The sequence below is a fragment of the Rhinatrema bivittatum genome, chromosome 7 (genome assembly GCF_901001135.1).
Source record: "Rhinatrema bivittatum chromosome 7, aRhiBiv1.1, whole genome shotgun sequence".
Lineage (NCBI taxonomy): Eukaryota > Metazoa > Chordata > Amphibia > Gymnophiona > Rhinatrematidae > Rhinatrema > Rhinatrema bivittatum.
In genome coordinates this window covers 26,952,957-26,970,975 of record NC_042621.1, presented here as the reverse complement: position 1 = coordinate 26,970,975, position 18,019 = coordinate 26,952,957, and positions in this window count along the sequence as shown.

Sequence of the window (18,019 nt, the reverse complement as noted above, 5' to 3'; positions counted from 1 at the left end):
TGCTTGTTCCAATATTTATGTGTTGCTTGTTCCAGTATTTCTGCATTGCTTGTTCCAATATTTATGTGTTGCTTGTTCCAGTATTCCTGCGTTCCAGTGTTCCTGTGTTGCTTGTTCCAGTATTTCTGTGTTCTAGTGTTCCTTTGATGGGCCTACTCCTTTGGACTTCCAAGAGCCCTTGTTTTCAGGAATTCTTTTTCTTCTGGGTTCTGTACGACCTGCAGGAGGTGCCTGCACCCAGAGTTTCATCTCCAGGTCCGGTTTTTGTGTTTCCAAGTTCCACGTACCAATGCTGTTTCCTTACGACCTGCAGGAGGTGCCCGCACCAATTGATGTTCCAGCTCTAGTTCTCCTTGTGCCTGGTTTTCGACCTCCTTTGAGGGGGGATGCTGTTGTGTAGGGGTGTGCATTCGGATTGACCGCATTAGTAAAACGCAACTCATATTTTTTTTTTACTTAAAAAATTGATTCGACATAAACGATCGGATTTCCCACATATCGAACATAGATATGTTCGATATGTGGGAAATCGCGATTGTTGAGCCAAAATAAAAATATAAACCCCCTCACCCTCCTTAATCCCCCCCCCCCCGACTTACCACAACTCCCTGGTGATGGAGCGAGGAGTGAGGACGCCATTTCTGCAATCCTTGGCGAGAAGCATGTGACGTCGGCGGCACGTCGAGTGCCGCCGGCGTCACGTGATTCCCGGCTCGTTCGCGCCGGACGGCTCGTTCGGCCCAAAAAGAACTTTTGGCCAGCTTGGGGGGGCCTCCTGACCCCCCCAAGCTGGCCAAAAGTTCTTTTTGGGCCGAACGAGCCGTCCGGCGCGAACTCGCCGGGAATCACGTGGCGCCGCGTCACTCAGACGCGACGTCACGTGATTCCCGGCAAGTTCGCGCCGGACGGCTCGTTCGGCCCAAAAAGAACTTTTGGCCAGCTTGAGGGGGTCAGGAGGCCCCCCCAAGCTGGCCAAAAGTTCTTTTTGGGCCGAACGAGCCGTCTGGCGCGAACTTGCCGGGAATCACGTGACGTCGGCGTCACGTGATTCCCGGCTCGTTCGCGCCGGACAGCTCGTTCGGCCCAAAAAGAACTTTTGGCCAGCTTGGGGGGGTCAGGAGGCCCCCCCAAGCTGGCCAAAAGTTCTTTTTCGGCCGAACGAGCCGTCCGGCGCGAACGAGCCGGGAATCACGTGACGCCGCGTCACTCGACGTGCCACCGACGTCACATGCTTCTCGCCAAGGATTGCAGAAATGACGTCCTCACTCCTCGCTCGATCACCAGGGAGTTGTGGTAAGTCTGGGGGGGGGATTAAGGAGGGTGAGGGGGTTTAAATTTTTTTTTTGCACATATGTACATATACCCAACTCATTGGATTTTTTTTATGTCCATATTGGCCGCAAGTGGGACCCCCTTTCGGACATAAAAAATATGAACATAAAATTTTGCTCTGCACATCCCTACTGTTGTGATTCTTCCCGTAGCCAGAGCTATGGGCAGCCTCTCACCTTCCTTTTCCAACCGGTTCTGCTCCCTGATGCCGTCTCCACGTGGCTAGACTGCCGCTGTCATGCTCTTCACAGGTCCGCTGCTGCCTAGAATGGCTGCTGACTCCATCCCTCTGCGTGGCCTGGAGGCCATAGTCGCCAGTGTTTCCTGCAGCAGGAGGCCACCTTCAATCTCTTCTTCACTGTGGCAGGGAGCTGCAGACTTCGGTCCTCTTTGCGGCCTGGAGGCCGCTGCCGGAGTTTCCTCGTGACAGGAGCTGCTCTCAGTCCTCCTTCAAGAAGCAGGAGCCACCTCTGACGTTGGGGCCTAGCCCTGCTCCTCCGCCTTCTCAGCGGCTGCACAGGGCCGTGGTCCATGGTCCTGCACTCCTTCCTGCTTCCTTAGGCGCAGGTCCTCATCTCCTTCTGTGATTTAAAGGGCCCGCGGCCAGATATGCCCCGGGCCCCACCTCTAGACTCCCCCCTGGGCGTCTCCAGCTCAACCCTACAAAAGGGCTCACTCATCATTCCTTCTTTACCTTTGCAAGGGGCTAGTCTTCCCTAGGACTTCTCATCTCTGCTCCTGCCTGGCTTCTATGCTCTTCATGGGATCCCTCGTCTTCTGTGTTCCTGGTCTCTTTACTGGATGTCCCTTGTCTCATCCTGATGTTCCAAGTTCCTGATGTTCCAGTCCTGATGTTCCTGAGTCCTCATCTTTCCTGATGTCCAGATGTCCATCTGTCTGCTTTCTTCTTGTTCCAGGACTCCCTGTGGGGCTGCCGTCCATCCTGCGCTTCTGTGTTGCTCTTAGTTGAGTGTCCATGAGCGGCAAGAGGTTCTGTGCTTTTACTATGTTCTCCTTGATAGCAGCTTGTGACTCTGGAGGTTCTTTGCTTTTAAGGTTCCAAGTTCCGAGTTCCAAGTTCCAAGTTCCGAGTATCCTGTTCCGACCTCAGAAGGTCTTGGGGCTGCTTCTTCCAAGTCCCATGTCTGATGTCCAGAGCCTGTTCTGTTCCCCTCGTGGTCCGTTACCAGCCAACCAGCTGTGTAGGCCGTGTAGGGGACAGTGTGTCCTGCGACCAGCCCGCCTGGGCTGTGTAGGGCGCCTGAGGGACCTTGCTCTTCTGTGTCTGAGTCTCCACGTACCAAGTTCCTCGTCTGAGCCTTCATGCCCAGAGTCTTCGTCTAACCCTTGCCTCCTGTCCGGCCTGCCGCCTCTGCCATTACCCAGTGGCAGGTCAAAAAGGGCTTGGAATGGTTGGCCTCCCTGAGGCTGTGCAGGTCAGCAGGAGCCTGGGCCTGGGCTTCCGCCTTCCACCTAGATGAGGTTCCATCTCACCTTCCTCGGTGCATCCTCAGAGCTCCTCTCCTGGTTCACCGAGGTCCAAGGGCACACTTCTCTTGTTCCCGCGCAACAACTGCTCAAGGGCTCCCACGTGCAACACGTTGCCAAAGCCTGTGTGTGCAACAAAAACTAAGTATATCCCATGCTACTGACGCTAGTAATAGCAGTGGCTATTTTCTAAGTCAATTTGATTAATAGCAGGTAATGGACTTCTCCAAGAACTTATCCAAACCTTTTTTAAACCTAGCTACACTAACCATATACCCTGGCAACAAATTCCAGAGTTTAATTGTGCATTGAGTGAAAAAGAACTTTCTCCGATTAGTTTTAAATGTGCTTCATGCTAACTTCATGGAGTGCCCCCTAGACCTTCTATTATCCAAAATAGTAAATAACTGATTCACATTAACCCATTCCAGACCTCTCATGATTTTAAACACCTTTGTCATATCCCCCCTCAGCCGTCTCTCCTCCATGCTGAACAGTCCTATCCTCTTTAGACTTTCTTCATAGGGGAGCTGTTCCATTCCCTTTATCATTTTGGTCGCCCTTCTCTGTACCTTCTCCATTGTAGCTATATCTTTTTTGAGATGCGGTGACCAGAATTGTACACAGTATTCATGGTGCAGTCTCACCATGGAGTGATACAGAGGCATTATGATATTTTCCATTTTATTCAACATTCTTTCTAATACTTCCTAACATTCTGTTTGCTTTTTTGACTGCCACAGCACACTGAACCGACGATTTCAATGTATTATCCACTATCCGCCTAGATCTCTTTCCTGGCTGGTAGCTCCTAATATGGAACCTAACATCATGTAACTATAGCATGGGTTATTTTTCCCTATATGCATCACCTTGCACTTATCCACATTAAATTTCTTTTGCCATTTGGATGCCCAATTTTCCAGTCTCGCAAGGTCCTCCAGCAATTTATCACAATCTGCTTGAGATTTAACTACTCTGAGTAATTTTGTATCATCTGCAAATTTGATTACTTCACTTGTATTATTCCTTTCCAGATCATTTATAAATATATTGAAAACATTGGATCCCAGTACAAATCCCTGAGGCACTTCACTGCCCAGCCCCCTCCACTGAGAAAATTGTCCATTTAATCCTACTCTGTCTTTTAATCAGATTGTAATCCACAAAAAGACATCACCACCTAACCCAGGGGTCAGGAACCTATGGCTCTTTTGATGGCTGCATCTGGCTCGCAGACAAATCTTTAATAAAAAAGTAAAAATCTAACAAAATCCCCCACCCTCCTGATGCCCCCCCAAGACCTCCAAAATTAATTTACTATAACCCCCACCCTCCTGACCCCCCCCCCCCCAAAACTGCCAAAAGTCCCTTGTGGTCCAGCGGGGGTACAGGGGCGGTCTGGGAGTGATCTCCTGGACTTGGGCTGTCGGCTGCCAGTAGTCAAAATGGCGCCGATGGCCCTTTGCCCTCACTATATCACTGGGGTCGACCAATGATGGCGGTAGCCCCTGTGACATAGTAAGGGCAAAGGGCCGTCGACTGCCAGTAATCAAAATGGCATCGACGGCCCTTTGCCCTTACTATGTCACAGGGGCTACAGCCGCCATTGGTTGACCCCAGTGACATAGTGAGGGCAAAGGGCCATCGGCGCCATTTTGACTACTGGCAGCTGACATCCCAAGTCCAGGAGATCGCTCCCGGACCCCCCGATGGACCACCAGGGACTTTTGGTAGGTCTTGGGGGGGGGGGGTCAGGAGGGTGGGGGTTGTAGTAAATTAATTTTGGAGGTCTTGGGGGCATCAGGAGAGTGGGGGGTTTTGTTAGATTTTTACTTTTTTATTAAAGATGTTAATACCTGGAGCGTGGACCCTTGTTCTGAGGTAGAGTCGGTACTGCCGTCAAGGGGCGAACTCCTCGTCAGTCTACCGTCAGATGGCAAGGCCTCTTGCAGATGTAGATCGGACTTCACCCTGGAAGCACGTGGTCCCCCCAGGAGCCCGTAGGGACACGGCCACTGGGACTTAGGCAACTCCCTGAAGATAGAAGATGGTCTGGATGCAGGCGCCTCCTGCAGGTCATGGGTTCCAGACGGCTGGCGCCTCCAGCAGGTCATAAGTTATCTCTTATAGAGAAGTTGGAGAAAATCCAGAAGTCGTCCAAGACTCGGAGTCCAACAAGCGGTCCGCAGCCAGTCCAAGGGTCGGAAATCAGAGCGTAGACCAAAGCCAGTCCAAGGGTCGAAATCCAAAGCGAGATCCGAAGCCGGTCCAGGGGTCGAAGTCCAAAGCGAGCTCCGAAGCCGGTCCAGGGGTCGAAGTCCAAAGCGCGGACCAAAGCCAGTCCAGTGGTTGGGGTCCGAAAGAAGCAATCCAACGAGGAGGGCAGAGCAGAAGCGGGATGAAGAATCAGGATTCCAGGAACACAGGAACCAAGCAAGACCTCAATACTAAGGCAAGGTCTGAGGAGCAGACCTTGCCTTTAAATACCAAATCCAGAGGAAGTGCTGCAAAAGGGAGCCACTAGGGATGTGAATCGTTTTTTGATGATTTAAAATATCGTCCGATATATTTTAGATCTTCAAAAATCGTTAGGGCCACGATACAATACCAATTCCCCCGATTTATCGTTAAAAAATCGGAAATCGGGGGAAGAGGGAGGGCAGGAACTTACTTACTTGCCCTAAACCAATGGCAGGAAAACCGGCACACTAAAACCCCCTAAAACCCACCCCCGACCCTTTAAATTAAATCCCCCACCCTCCCAACCCCCCCCCCCCAAATGCCTTAAATTACCTGGGGGTCCAGCGGCGGTCCGGAACGGGCTCCTGCAATTGAATTGTGTTGTCTTCAGCCGGCGCCATTTTGCAAAATGGCGGCCGCAAAATGGCGGTGAACGACCTCCTGCAGTCGATCTCCTGCCGGCGCCATTTTCCGTACGGAAAACGATTCACGGCAGGAGATCGCTCCCGGACCCCCGCTGGACCCCCAGGGACTTTTGGCCAGCTTGGGGGGGCCTCCTGACCCCCACAAGACTTGCCAAAAGTCCAGCGGGGGTCCAGAACGACCTCCTGCAGTCGAATCGTGTTGGTCTATGGCCGCCGCCATTTTGCAAAATGGCGCCGGCTGAAGACAACACAATTCAATTGCAGGAGCCCGTTCCGGACCGCCGCTGGACCCCCAGGTAATTTAAGGCATTTGGGGGGGGTTCGGGAGGGTGGGGGATTTAATTTAAAGGGTTGGGGGTGGGTTTTAGGGGGTTTTAGTGTGCCGGTTTTCCTGACATTGGTTTAGGGCAAGTAAGTACTTCCCTCCCAAAGTTGATGAAGTATTAAGGCATTTGGGGTGGGGGATTTAATTTAAAGGGTCGGGGGTGGGTTTTAGGGGGTTTTAGTGTGCCGGCTCACGATTTTAACGATTTTCACGATATTTTAAACACCCAAACGGCAACAATACGATTCCCTCCCCCTCCCAGCCGAAATCGATCATTAAGACGATCGAGGACACGATTCACATCTCTAGGAGCCACGACACTTCCTGTCGTGGCCCCTTTAAATGCTGTCTTCAGCCGCGCGCGCGGCCCTAGTGGAGTGGAGAAGGGGGCGGAGCCACGGCAGGAGTCGGAGGCCTGCAGCCGGCCACACAGTGTCCTGGGCCTCGCGAAGAGCTTCTTCTGAGGCTCCCTGCCCCAGCGGGAGCCTCTGTGGAGCCCCGATGCCACGGGTGAGTGTCCGGTCCTGGCCGCGGACCGCCGCGGCCGGTTGCCATGACAGTCAGCCCCGGTCGTGGACTGCCGCGGCCGGCAGCCATAGTACCCCCTCCTCTAGGCCTCCCTCTAGAAGGCTTGGGTTTACTTGGATGTTCACTGTGGAAGTTCTGAAGGAGATATTTATCCAAAATGTTCTTAGCAGGCTCCCAAGAATTCTCCTCTGGCCCAAATCCTTTCCATGACAGGAGATGCTCCCATGTGTTGCCTCTTTTCCGGATGTCCAGTACTTCGTGTACCTGGTAAATGGTCTCATCCTCGGCCCGGAGTTGTGGTACATCAGGAGGTTTCCGGGAAGGCCACGTGAGGACCACAGGTTTCAACAGGGACACATGGAAGGAATTATGGATTCGTAATGTCGTAGGAAGGCGAAGCTGATAGGTCACAGGCCCCAGTCGTCGAAGCACCGGAAAGGGACCAATGTAACGAGGAGCCAAGCGCATGGAGGGCACTCGCAGATGGATGTGCCGGGTACTCAACCACACTTTCTCACCCTGACTGAATTGGGGTCCAGGCTGATGCCGCTTATCGGCAAAGGTTTTAGCAGAGAGAGCCGCTTTACGAAGCATCCGTTGGGTTCGTACCCATAGCTGTTTTAATTGGTCCACCGTGAGCTGAGCTGCCGGAGATGGAACCATTAACGGCAACAGCAATGGGGGTCTGGGTTGTCTTCCAAAGACGATCTGAAAAGGGGAAGCCCCCGTAGAAACACATGCTTGAAAATTGTGGGAAAATTCCACCCAAGACAAAAGGGTCACCCAATCATCTTGACAAGAATTGACGTATAATCGTAAAAACTGTTTCAATCCACGGTTTGTGCGTTCAGCCTCTCCATTGGCTTGCGGGTGAAAAGCGGTGGTAAAGTCCAGAGCAATGCGAAATTTTTTACAGAGATTTCACCAGTAATGAGCTGTAAACTGAGGTCCTCGATCAGACACAATGTGTAGCGACGTCATTTTGATTACTGGCAGCCGACGGCCCTTTGCCCTTACTATGTCACAGGGGCTACCGCCGCCATTGGTCGACCCCAGTGACATAGTGAGGGCAAAGGGCCGTCGGCGCCATTTTGACTACTGGCAGCCGACAGCCCAAGTCCAGGAGATCGCTCCCGGACCACTCCTGGACCCCCCGCTGGACCACCAGGGACTTTTGGCAGGTGTTGGGGGGGTCAGGAGGGTGGGGGTTGTAGTAAATTAATTTTGGAGGTCTTGGGGGGGCATCAGGAGGGTGGGGAATTTGTTAGATTTTTACTTTTTTATTAAAGATTTGTCTGCGAGCCAGATGCAGCCATCAAAAGAGCCATATCTGGCTCCCGAGCCATAGGTTCCTGACCCCTGTCCTTTAACTATTCTCTTCCCAAACACACAAGTGATTTCTACCCATATAGATTTGATTGTGCATTTAGTCTCATGCAGGATCTTTATGTTGTTGGACTCTATGCCATCTCAGACATAAAGTGCCACCCCACCTCCCAGATGATCTTCTCTGTCATTGTGATAAAGCAAAATGGTAAAGCACTGCACCATTGGTTATCCTCCTTCCACCATGTCTCTGAGATGCCAATTAAGTCTATGTTATCATTCACTGCCATACATTCTAATGCTCCCATCTTACTTCTTAGACTTCTGGCATTATCATACAAACATTTCAAAGTGTGTTTTTTGTTTGTATTTTCATTCTGCTTTTTAATTGATAGGGATAAATTGGAATCTTTTAGCTCAGGTAGTTTTTAATTACAGGCACTTGCACTACTTTTCTTATTATTGGAACCTCACTGTTGGGGTGCCCTAATTCTAATGCATCATTAGTAGGCATGTGCATTCATTTTAAACAAACTAGACAATTTCAACAAAATTATCTAGTTCGTCATGGTTCGGGAGGATTTTTTTCCAACAATTTAGAAAAATGTGTATTTCGTTTTAGTGCACACTAATGGGATTTAATGCACACTAACATGCAGTTAGTGTGCACTAAGTCCCGTTAGTGTGCACTAAGTACATTTCAGGTTTAGAGCACCCTAACGAGGCTTAGAGTGCACTAACTCTATGTTAGTGTGCATTAAGTCCTGTTAGGGCAAATACCTAGTTTTCTAATTTCGGAGTTAGTGCACCCTAATAGGACTTATGCCCTAATTTAAAATGTCCGGCGCACATAAAAAATAGTAGTTATGAGGGTGGCTGGGCCTTGTGTATGCTGTGTTCATTTTAAAAGGGGCCCGGCCACTCGCGTAACCCTCGTTATGCACACAAGAGCCAAGCAGAAAAAAAAGGGTCAGGAAGGGGGCAGGCAGGGGCAGTCCAGTGGTGGGGTGGGGCAGAGCTGGTGGTGGCCGGTAGAGCTCAGGAGTTGGCGTAAGTTCAAAAACAAAAAAAAAGGTAGGGCATTTTAAGAGGTCGGTGAGGGTAGGTAGGGGGGTAGGAAAGTTCCCGCCCAGTCTGCTCCTTAATTGGAGAGAACTGGAGGAGGCCCGATCTCATTGCTCCTGGTCTGCCACTGCAGCCTCCAGAGATCAGACTCGTTCTCTGAGAAACAGGAGTTGTTTTCATCGGATGCACATGTACAACTTCTCACCAGCGGTTAAAAAATCATACATGTGACACTCGATCAAAAGACTGGGAGGCCCCCTCTTGCTGCTGGACTGCTGCCTTCATCTCAAATTTGTTCAGTTCCTAGTTAAGCTTTAGGTTGCTATTTTAGTAGGAATTTGTCTAATTAGGGTCCTTTAAATGTATTAATGTATTTACTATATGTCTGGTAGTGGCCTACAAGAGAATGATCAAACTCTCAATAAGGTGTGGGGAATTTGTGAAGTGAAGTTAAAAGGCTGGGTTTTTTTCTTTTTTTTAGTATGAAAGTGGCACATGCCTATAAATTAAATGATGAGCTAGGGGTGGGTGGGAGAAGGGTGGGAGGGTTGAGAAATACAAATGTACTAACTTCTGCTTATTTGCTGCCTTATTGACTATTAAAAGCACAAACACACAAACATACTAAATAATAGGGATGTGCATTTGTTTGCGACGAAATAGGAAATAGAGACAATATTTTCTATTTTGTCGCGTTTTTGGGGGGGGGGGGGGGGGGGGCGATGAAACAATAAGAAAATCCACAAAATATCGTGTGGTTTTCTTATCATTTTAGGGGAGGGGAGAAAGGGCACATTAAAAAAAAAAAACCCAAACCCACCCTAACCCTTCAAATTTAATTAATTGCAAACTTCCCGACCCCCCAAGATTTGCCTCACACTCCCCCCCAAGACTTACCGAAAGTACCTGGTGGTCCAGCGGGATCTCAGGAATGATCTCTCCCCTCTCGGGCCGTCGGCTTCCACTAATCAAAATGGCACCGATAGCCCTTTGTCCTTACCGTGTTACAGGGGCTATCGGTGCCATTGGCCAGCCTCTGTCACATGATAGGAGCAATGGATGGTGCCATTGGCCGGCCTCTGTTCCATTGTAGGAGCAATGGATGGCACCATCCATGTGACAGAGGTTGGCCAATGGCACCGATAGCCCCTGTAACACGGTAAGGACAAAGGGCTATCGGTGCCATTTTGATTAGTGGTAGCCGACGGCCCAAGAGGGAGGAGATTGCACCCGGAACCCCGCTGGACCACCAGGGACTTTCAATAAGTATTGGGGGGGGGGGAGGGGGGATGCAATTAATTACATTTGAAGAGTTGGGGTGGGTTTGGGGTTGTTTTGGTTTTTTTTTAATCTGAACAGTTGGGGTGGGTTTCGGGCATCAATTTGGGGGGCAGACTAAATGAAATCGGCCCAAACCACGTGAAAATGAAATTTCCTGCGGTGGGCTGATAACGAAGGCCGAACCAAAAGGTTCAGCCGAATCACATCTCTACTAAATAATATACCCCAATGGGTTTATTTATTTATTTATTTCGGATTTTTATATACCGGCATTCGAGACCGCAGTCACATCATGCTGGTTCACATAAAACGGGAGTGCATAATAAACATGAACTAGAACATTGGTGCGGAAAAGGCAGTTACATGTAACAGGGTGACTAAAACTTGGTGAAGAAGGAAGAGAAAGGACAGTTATTAATTAATAATGGCTAACGATAGTAGAGATAGTTAACAATAGTGTAAATGACAATGGAGGTTGAGGTTGGGGTGTTGAATCAGTTGGAGTCCAAGAATGCTTGTGTGAAGAGCCAGGTCTTTAGTCTTTTCTTGAAGGTTGAGAGGCAGGGTTCCAGTCTAAGATCTGGGGGGATGGAGTTCCATAAGGGTGGACTGGCTGTGGAGAAGGCCCGATCTCTTAGCGTGATGTGTCTGGTAGATTTGAAAGGCGGTACCTGTAGCGATCCCTTGTATGCATCTCTTGTCGGTCTTGACGATTTATGTAGTCGGAGAGGGATCTGAAGGTCAAAGGGAGCCAGTTGATGGATGTTTTTGTATGTGGTAAGAATAGCCTTGTATATTATTCTGAAGTGGATGGGTAACCAGTGAAGGTCCTTTAGGATAGGGGTTATGTGATCCCTTCTCCTGGTATTTGTCAGTATTCGAGCAGCTGCATTTTGCACATCTGAAGCGGTTTGGTGTAAGAGGAAGGGAGACCAAGTAGGATGGTGTTACAATAGTCTAATTTTGAGAAAATGATTGCTTGTACAATCGTTCTGAAATCTTCTCCTCAAAAAAATTTCACAAGCAAAAACTTAATGATTTCTTTCAGCCACAAGCAAGGTGATCCTCTCCTCTCAGTGCTCCCACTAGATGCTAGCCCAGATGACTAGAAATGGAGATTTGATTTTAAAACTACACTTCTGGTGGCCTCAGTCAGGACATTCATTATCCTGTGCTCCTGGAATTATCTTTTGTGCGATATGTAGCTGGGGCATAGAGCTGTGGCTGATGTTTAGGAGACAAGCCTCAACCATCACTTGTTATCAATAGCTGCACCTATAATCTGGAATTCTTTGCCTCAGGAGCTAAGAATAATGGAATGCATGGAGAAGACATTCAAGAGCTTACTGGAATTAGGCAAGCTTTCTCTAACTGCCAACTGATGGAATATGTACTAGTAAAAATCTGTTTGTAATTAGTTAGCTTTTATTTTAAGTTTGTATAAAATACAGTGCATGTACTATTGTAAGCCACCTTGGGCCTAGGCATTGGGGACATATAAGTAAATAAATAAATAAATAAATACATATATAAAACTATTAATCCCCAACAAGTCCACGGTGCAATTTGAAGTTTTTGTTAGGAGTTTGCAACAAATGAGAGAGATACAATATAATTTACTATTATCCATATTAGGATCTACCACCCAGGAAAAAGATCTAGGCATCATAGTGGATAATACTTTAAATCGTCGGTTCAGTGTTCTGCAGCAGTCAAAAAAGCAAACAGAATGTTAGGAATTATTAGGAAGGGAATGATTAATAAAACGGAAAATGTATCGCTCCATGGTGAGAACACTCGAATACTGTGTACAATTGCGGTCGCCACATCTCAAAAAAGATATAGTTGCGATGGAGAAGGTACAGAGAAGGGCAACCAGAATGATAAAGGGGATGGAACAGCTCCCCTATGAGGAAAGGCTGAAGAGGTTAGGGCTGTTCAGCTTGGAGAAGAGACGGCTGAGGGGGTATATGATAGAGGTCTTGAACAAGTAGATGTGAATCAGTTATTTACACTTTCAGATAATAGAAGGACCAGGGGACATGCCATAAAATTAGCAAGAAGCACATTTAAGACTAATCGGAGAAAATTATTTTTCACTCAACGCACAGTAAAGCTCTGGAATTTGTTGCCAGAGGACTTGGTTAGTGCATTTAGTGTACCTGGGTTCAAAAAAGGTTTGGATAAGTTCTTGGAGGAGAAGTCCATTAACTGCTATTTATCAAGTTTACTTAGCTAATAGCCACTACAATTAATTGCATCAGTAGCATGGGATCTTCTTAGTGTTTGGGTAATTGCCAGGTTCTTATGGCCTGGATTGGCCACTGTTGGAAACAGGATGCTGGGCTTGATGGACCCTTGGTCTGACCCAGCATGGCAATTTTTTATGTTCTTATGAGAATATGGTGATTGGAAGATAGTTGCTTTATGAGAAACTTATATTTACATCATGCTGATCATTTGTGATTGGCTAAGGTATAATTAAATAGTGCCTTTGGACTAATTTTGCTGTCACATTGTGTTTCAGAGGTAGGATTGGCACATATAGACTACTTCCTTCATTAAAAGTGCTTAATTCTTACACAAGCACAAGTTTGGTTTGAAAATTAATTTTTTCTTGGAAAAAGCCATTCAAAGGATTAGCTTTTTAGCTTAGATTGTAGCAGCATCTGGTTGGTGCACTTAGAAAAAGGAGGAAAGTTGGTACTACTAGTATGCAGCCCCCTCTGGTCAATGAGTAGTAGTCATCCCTCATTCTTATAATGGTCCAAGAACTGCCCTGGCATGTAATCTGGGGTAAAGAATGAAAGATGGAGAAATCTTTAAAAAAGCCAGCAATTCAATTGCAACTGTGTTGGAGGCTTTATTGCACTGCTTTGTCCCTCTGTTTGGGGGTGATATATTTTGAAGTTTTACACCATTTTCTGGGTAGACATTACATTTTGCAATAACAAGTTTGAGCCATTGGGTCACCTAAGCTACCAACCTCAGGAGTGATACATTTTGTATGTGACTAATTTTGCTCTTTTCATTATAAAGAATTATAAATAGGGAATATTAAGACTAATCTGGTTAGATAATTAGGAACTGAGGGTCCTTACTGTTGACTAAGAAACCTCTGTAAATGTCTGGCCCTACCTAAGAAGCATTTTCCCTTAGACACAAAATGGGCAAAAAAACTTTAGTAAATAGGCCCTTAGGCTCATGTATTTCTAGGTTTCAACTTTATCATTCATTCAGCAGCAATTTGTTGTTTTATAGACACAAGAGTTACTTGTACTTGGCTCCTTTATGGATCTGCAATTTGGATTCAAGTTTACATCAGGAGGAGACATATTTAGTTTACACGTTAATGCAAGGTCCTGAGCAGTAGCCTTGTACAAACAACTTTGTAGCTTCTCTCGCAGCAGACAGAGTGCCACTTCTCCTCTATTCCCAACCATGCAGGTACTGTAAAAACAAAGTGGCAGAATTGAATATTGTTCAATCACACCATTTCACAGTTGTGTTTGACTAAAGCTCAACTGCTCTCATGAATATACATTTTCAATAACCATATGCATAATGGATGAGACAGAACTGGGAGTGCTGGGATTTCTTTGTCCCTTCTAAGTGGATTTTGTATATTGCTAGCTTTTTGTAAACAAAATGATTCCTATGTATGTGTCTCTTGTTTGGATTCACAAACAATTAAATGAGGAGACATATCATATGTCTATTATTGTATCTTCTAATGTTACATCATAAGGTGGACTATTTTGACTTTTCTGTTCTGCCCTATAATTTCATGGTAACACCCATACTATTATTCTAATAAAGCAGGAGAAATAATCACCAGATTTTGAAAATATTAAAAATGTAATAACTAAATAAATAAATAAATAAATAAATAGATGAATTGATTACCTGCATTATCTACAAATAATAGGCAGGGTACAAAAAAAACATCCATTCAAAAGAAAAAAATTACAAAATAAAAACAGACAGTAAGAATGAACAACATCACCAGCCTGGAATTCACTGCAATCACTGTCTCAAAGTCCTGCTGATATCTGAGCACAAACTTGCATTCAACTTGGTTTCCAAAGGCTTGGACAATCAGTGTTTTGGCATCTTCCCAAAGGAGCTTAAACAAGTTTCAACTCTTGGCTCACCAGGTAAAGGATTCCAGGCTGTAGGGCCAACAACTGAGAATACTCTCACAAGGAAGGGATGTCTAATAGATTTTTTGTCTGACATCTTACCAGCTGCAGGGGTGTATACATTTTTTAGTGCTGAACATATACTGCAAGGAGCATTTGCATTAACTGAATTATAAACTGTTTATTTATTTATTTATTTATTTATTTATTTATTTATTTAAATTATTTTACTATACCGATACTCAAGATGCGGTCTTATCGTACCGGTTTACAATAGAACAGGGGAAATCAAATAACAACTATGTAGAAGGTAAAACTTACATCAAACAGGGAGCGAAAAACTTGGGAGCTGGAGGACAGGAAAGATATTTTAAAACTATGGAGAGATATTTTAAAACGATATCAACTGAAGAGTGCTAACACAGTCACTGAAAAACCAAGAAAACCAAAGACAGCGATATAAAATCAGCTAGATTAAACTCGGCTGTGGGTTAATCTTGAGTAATTATTCACAATTATTCATAAATCTTGTGGACAGGGGAAGCATGAGGGTAAGCAGGGGGGGGGGGGGGTAGGAGGGCTGGGATGGGGGTAGGGGGAGAAGGGAGGCAGTCAAGGGTGAGAGACAATGTGTTTGATAAACAAGCCTTCCCAGACTCTTAGTTCTACTCAGACAGAAAAACATCCTAAATATGAGGTATCCCCAAATTATGGACACCGCACCAAGTCCTACTTTCAGGACCCTGCAACTGTACAACAATCTCTGAGTCCAAAAGCTCATCACATTTTATTGTATCTATTTTGCAGCGTTAATATGTCAATATTTCTACATTAAATAGTTAAACTGTATTTATAATATTTATTTATTACTATGTTAAATTAACATACAGTTATATTGTTCCATCTGTTCTATGGTTCTATGTAAAGCCAATTATATCGTTCTATCTGTTCTACGGTTCTATGTAAAGCCCCTCTCTCTGTTGGGCAGTTTATCGTTTTATGTAAACCGGAGTGATTTGTAGTTCTTACAAGAATTTCGGTATATAAAAAAAAAAATAAATTTGAAAATAAATATAAATAAATAAAGTGTTCCTTCAACCGAAAGCTTGAGTGAACAGCCAGGTTTTCAGTTTCTTTCTGAAGGAGAGATGGCAAAGTTCCTGGCGTATATCTGGGGGAAGCGCATTCCAATGGAGCGGGCCCGCTGTCGAAAGTGCTCGCTTATGAATGGAGTTGTGGACCGAGGATTTGTTAGGGGGGGCCTTGAGAGAACCTTTGTAGGTGGATCTGATCGGTCTTGCGGAAGTATGTAGTTCCAGAGGGATGGAGAGTTGTAGTGTGGATTGCTGGTATACAGATTTGTGGATGATGGTGAGAGTCTTGAATAGTATTTTGTAATGGATGGGTAGCCAATGAAGGATTTTTAGGATAGGTGTGATGTGGTCCTTACGACGTGTGTTTGTAAGGATCCTGGCCGCTGCGTTTTGCAGCATCTGTAGCGGTTTAGTAGAGGAGGCGGGAAGACTGAGTAGTAGAGCGTTGCAATAGTCAATCTTTGAAAACAGTATGGCTTGCAGCACTGAACGGAAATCCTGGAAGTGTAAGAGTGGTCTTAGCTTCTTCAGGACCTGTAGCTTGAAGAAGCATTCTTTAGTACTAGTGTTAATGAACTTTTTGAAATTCATTCTAGAGTCCAGGGTGGCCCCAAGGTCTCTAACCTGGCTAGCTAGCGGAATAATTGTATTATTGGTGGAGGGGTTGTCATCGTCAGGGGAGATAATCAGGAGTTCCGTTATGGAGGTATTAAGGACCAGGTTGAGACTCGAGAGAAGAAAGTTGATGGTGTGTAGGCAGCTGTTCCAGAAATTTAGAGTAGATGAGATGGTATCCGAGATGGGGATTATGATTTGCACTGTTAAGATTTTAAATCTAAAATGCCTAGAGATGTGCTTAGTATTAAGTTTTTGGGTCAGGTGCTTCATGGAAAACTGTTTTCCTACGTTTCTTTTTTTTTTTTTCAGCAACACAGACCAAAAAAAAAAAACCCCCACTTAATTACAATCCCCCCCCCCATCAGAATGGTGGGGGAGTTGTAATTAAGTGTTTTTTCTTTTATGGTTGGGGGAGTTGTAATTAAGTAAATTTCAAGGGTTGGGTTTGTTTGTTTTTTAAATAAATGTGCCCCTCCCCCCTGAATTTCGGACAAAATCCGTTTCAGGATTCAGGTCCTCTGAACCATGCCGAATTAGACAATTACGTTGAAATTGTCCAATACATCAAACATTAATGCACATCTCTAATTAAATGCCAAAAGCCTGGCAACCAATGTAAAGTACTAAGTACTGAAGTGATATCCACTCCTACAAGAACACATGCAGCGGCATTCCCTGCATTCCCTGCATTCCCTGCAGTAAAGTGGTTTCAAAACTGAGGCTGGAAAACCATCATAAAATCAACTCTGATTTCCAATGTAGCTCCCATCTCCCGTTTCCTCCGATCCTCCTTCCTCCTTCCTCCCTTTTTTGCTTACCCCTGTACATACATTGTATTTTCTGTACATATCATTACTTTTGATATAATACAAAGTTGATTGTTGTTTGCCTCTTATTTCCAATCTGTCTTAATATTTAATTTGCCCACTCCCGCTCCCGCACCCTTGTTCATTGTATTTTCTACCTGTCAGTTCTATTGTAAACCGGTATGATGTGGTCCACTAATATCGGTATATAAAAGTTTTTAAATAAATAAATAAATAAATAAATAAATGAATGAATAAATAACTAAATAAATAAATAAAGGAAAGGCTTCACCTGTAGCAGCAGGTGAGATAATATGTACCTTGTGCAACAGCTTTCTCTTGTGAGCAAAAAGCAAGGAATTTAAAATAACATTGAAAACTTGCCCAATTTGCGAGATGGAAAGATATCAAAGCAGGGGAATCTAGATAAAACCATCATCTTCTCAACATTTCCAATAAGTTTTATTCATATATATCCACTCCTTAAGAACATAAGAAAATGCCATACTGGGACAGACCAAGGGTCCATCAAGCCCAGCATCCTGTTTCCAACAGTGGCCAATCCAGGCCATAAGAACCTGGCAAGTACCCAAAAACTAAGTCTATTCCATGTTATCATTGCTAATGGCAGTGGCTATTCTCTAAGGCAGTGGTTCTCAACCTTTTTTCTGTCGGGACACACCTGACAGATGGTTCTCACATGCGTGACACACTGACCCATGATCGTCACAGTTTGCATCCACGGGAACCCCCCTGATCCACAATAATGGATGTAAAGCAGAATTATGACATTCCCCGTTCAACTCACTCTACAAAAAAGATATTCTGGTTCTGGTGTCATCTCAGTAACAGCCACTCAAACTCCTTCTACTTTCAGGCTCAATAGCCCTACTTATGAAAAGACAGCAGTTTACCACCAATGCATGTCCTCTTGAGAAAACGCAACAAATAAGACTGATAAAACACTTACATGCTAGTAAAATATCTCTGTAACAGACACAGAACCGACCTAACATACTCCCAGGATCTGTAGTAATGCACATAAACTAATCCACACACAGTTACACCTGTATTATGGAATACACTCAAACAGGAGCAACCCTATCTATGAAAAGACAACACTACA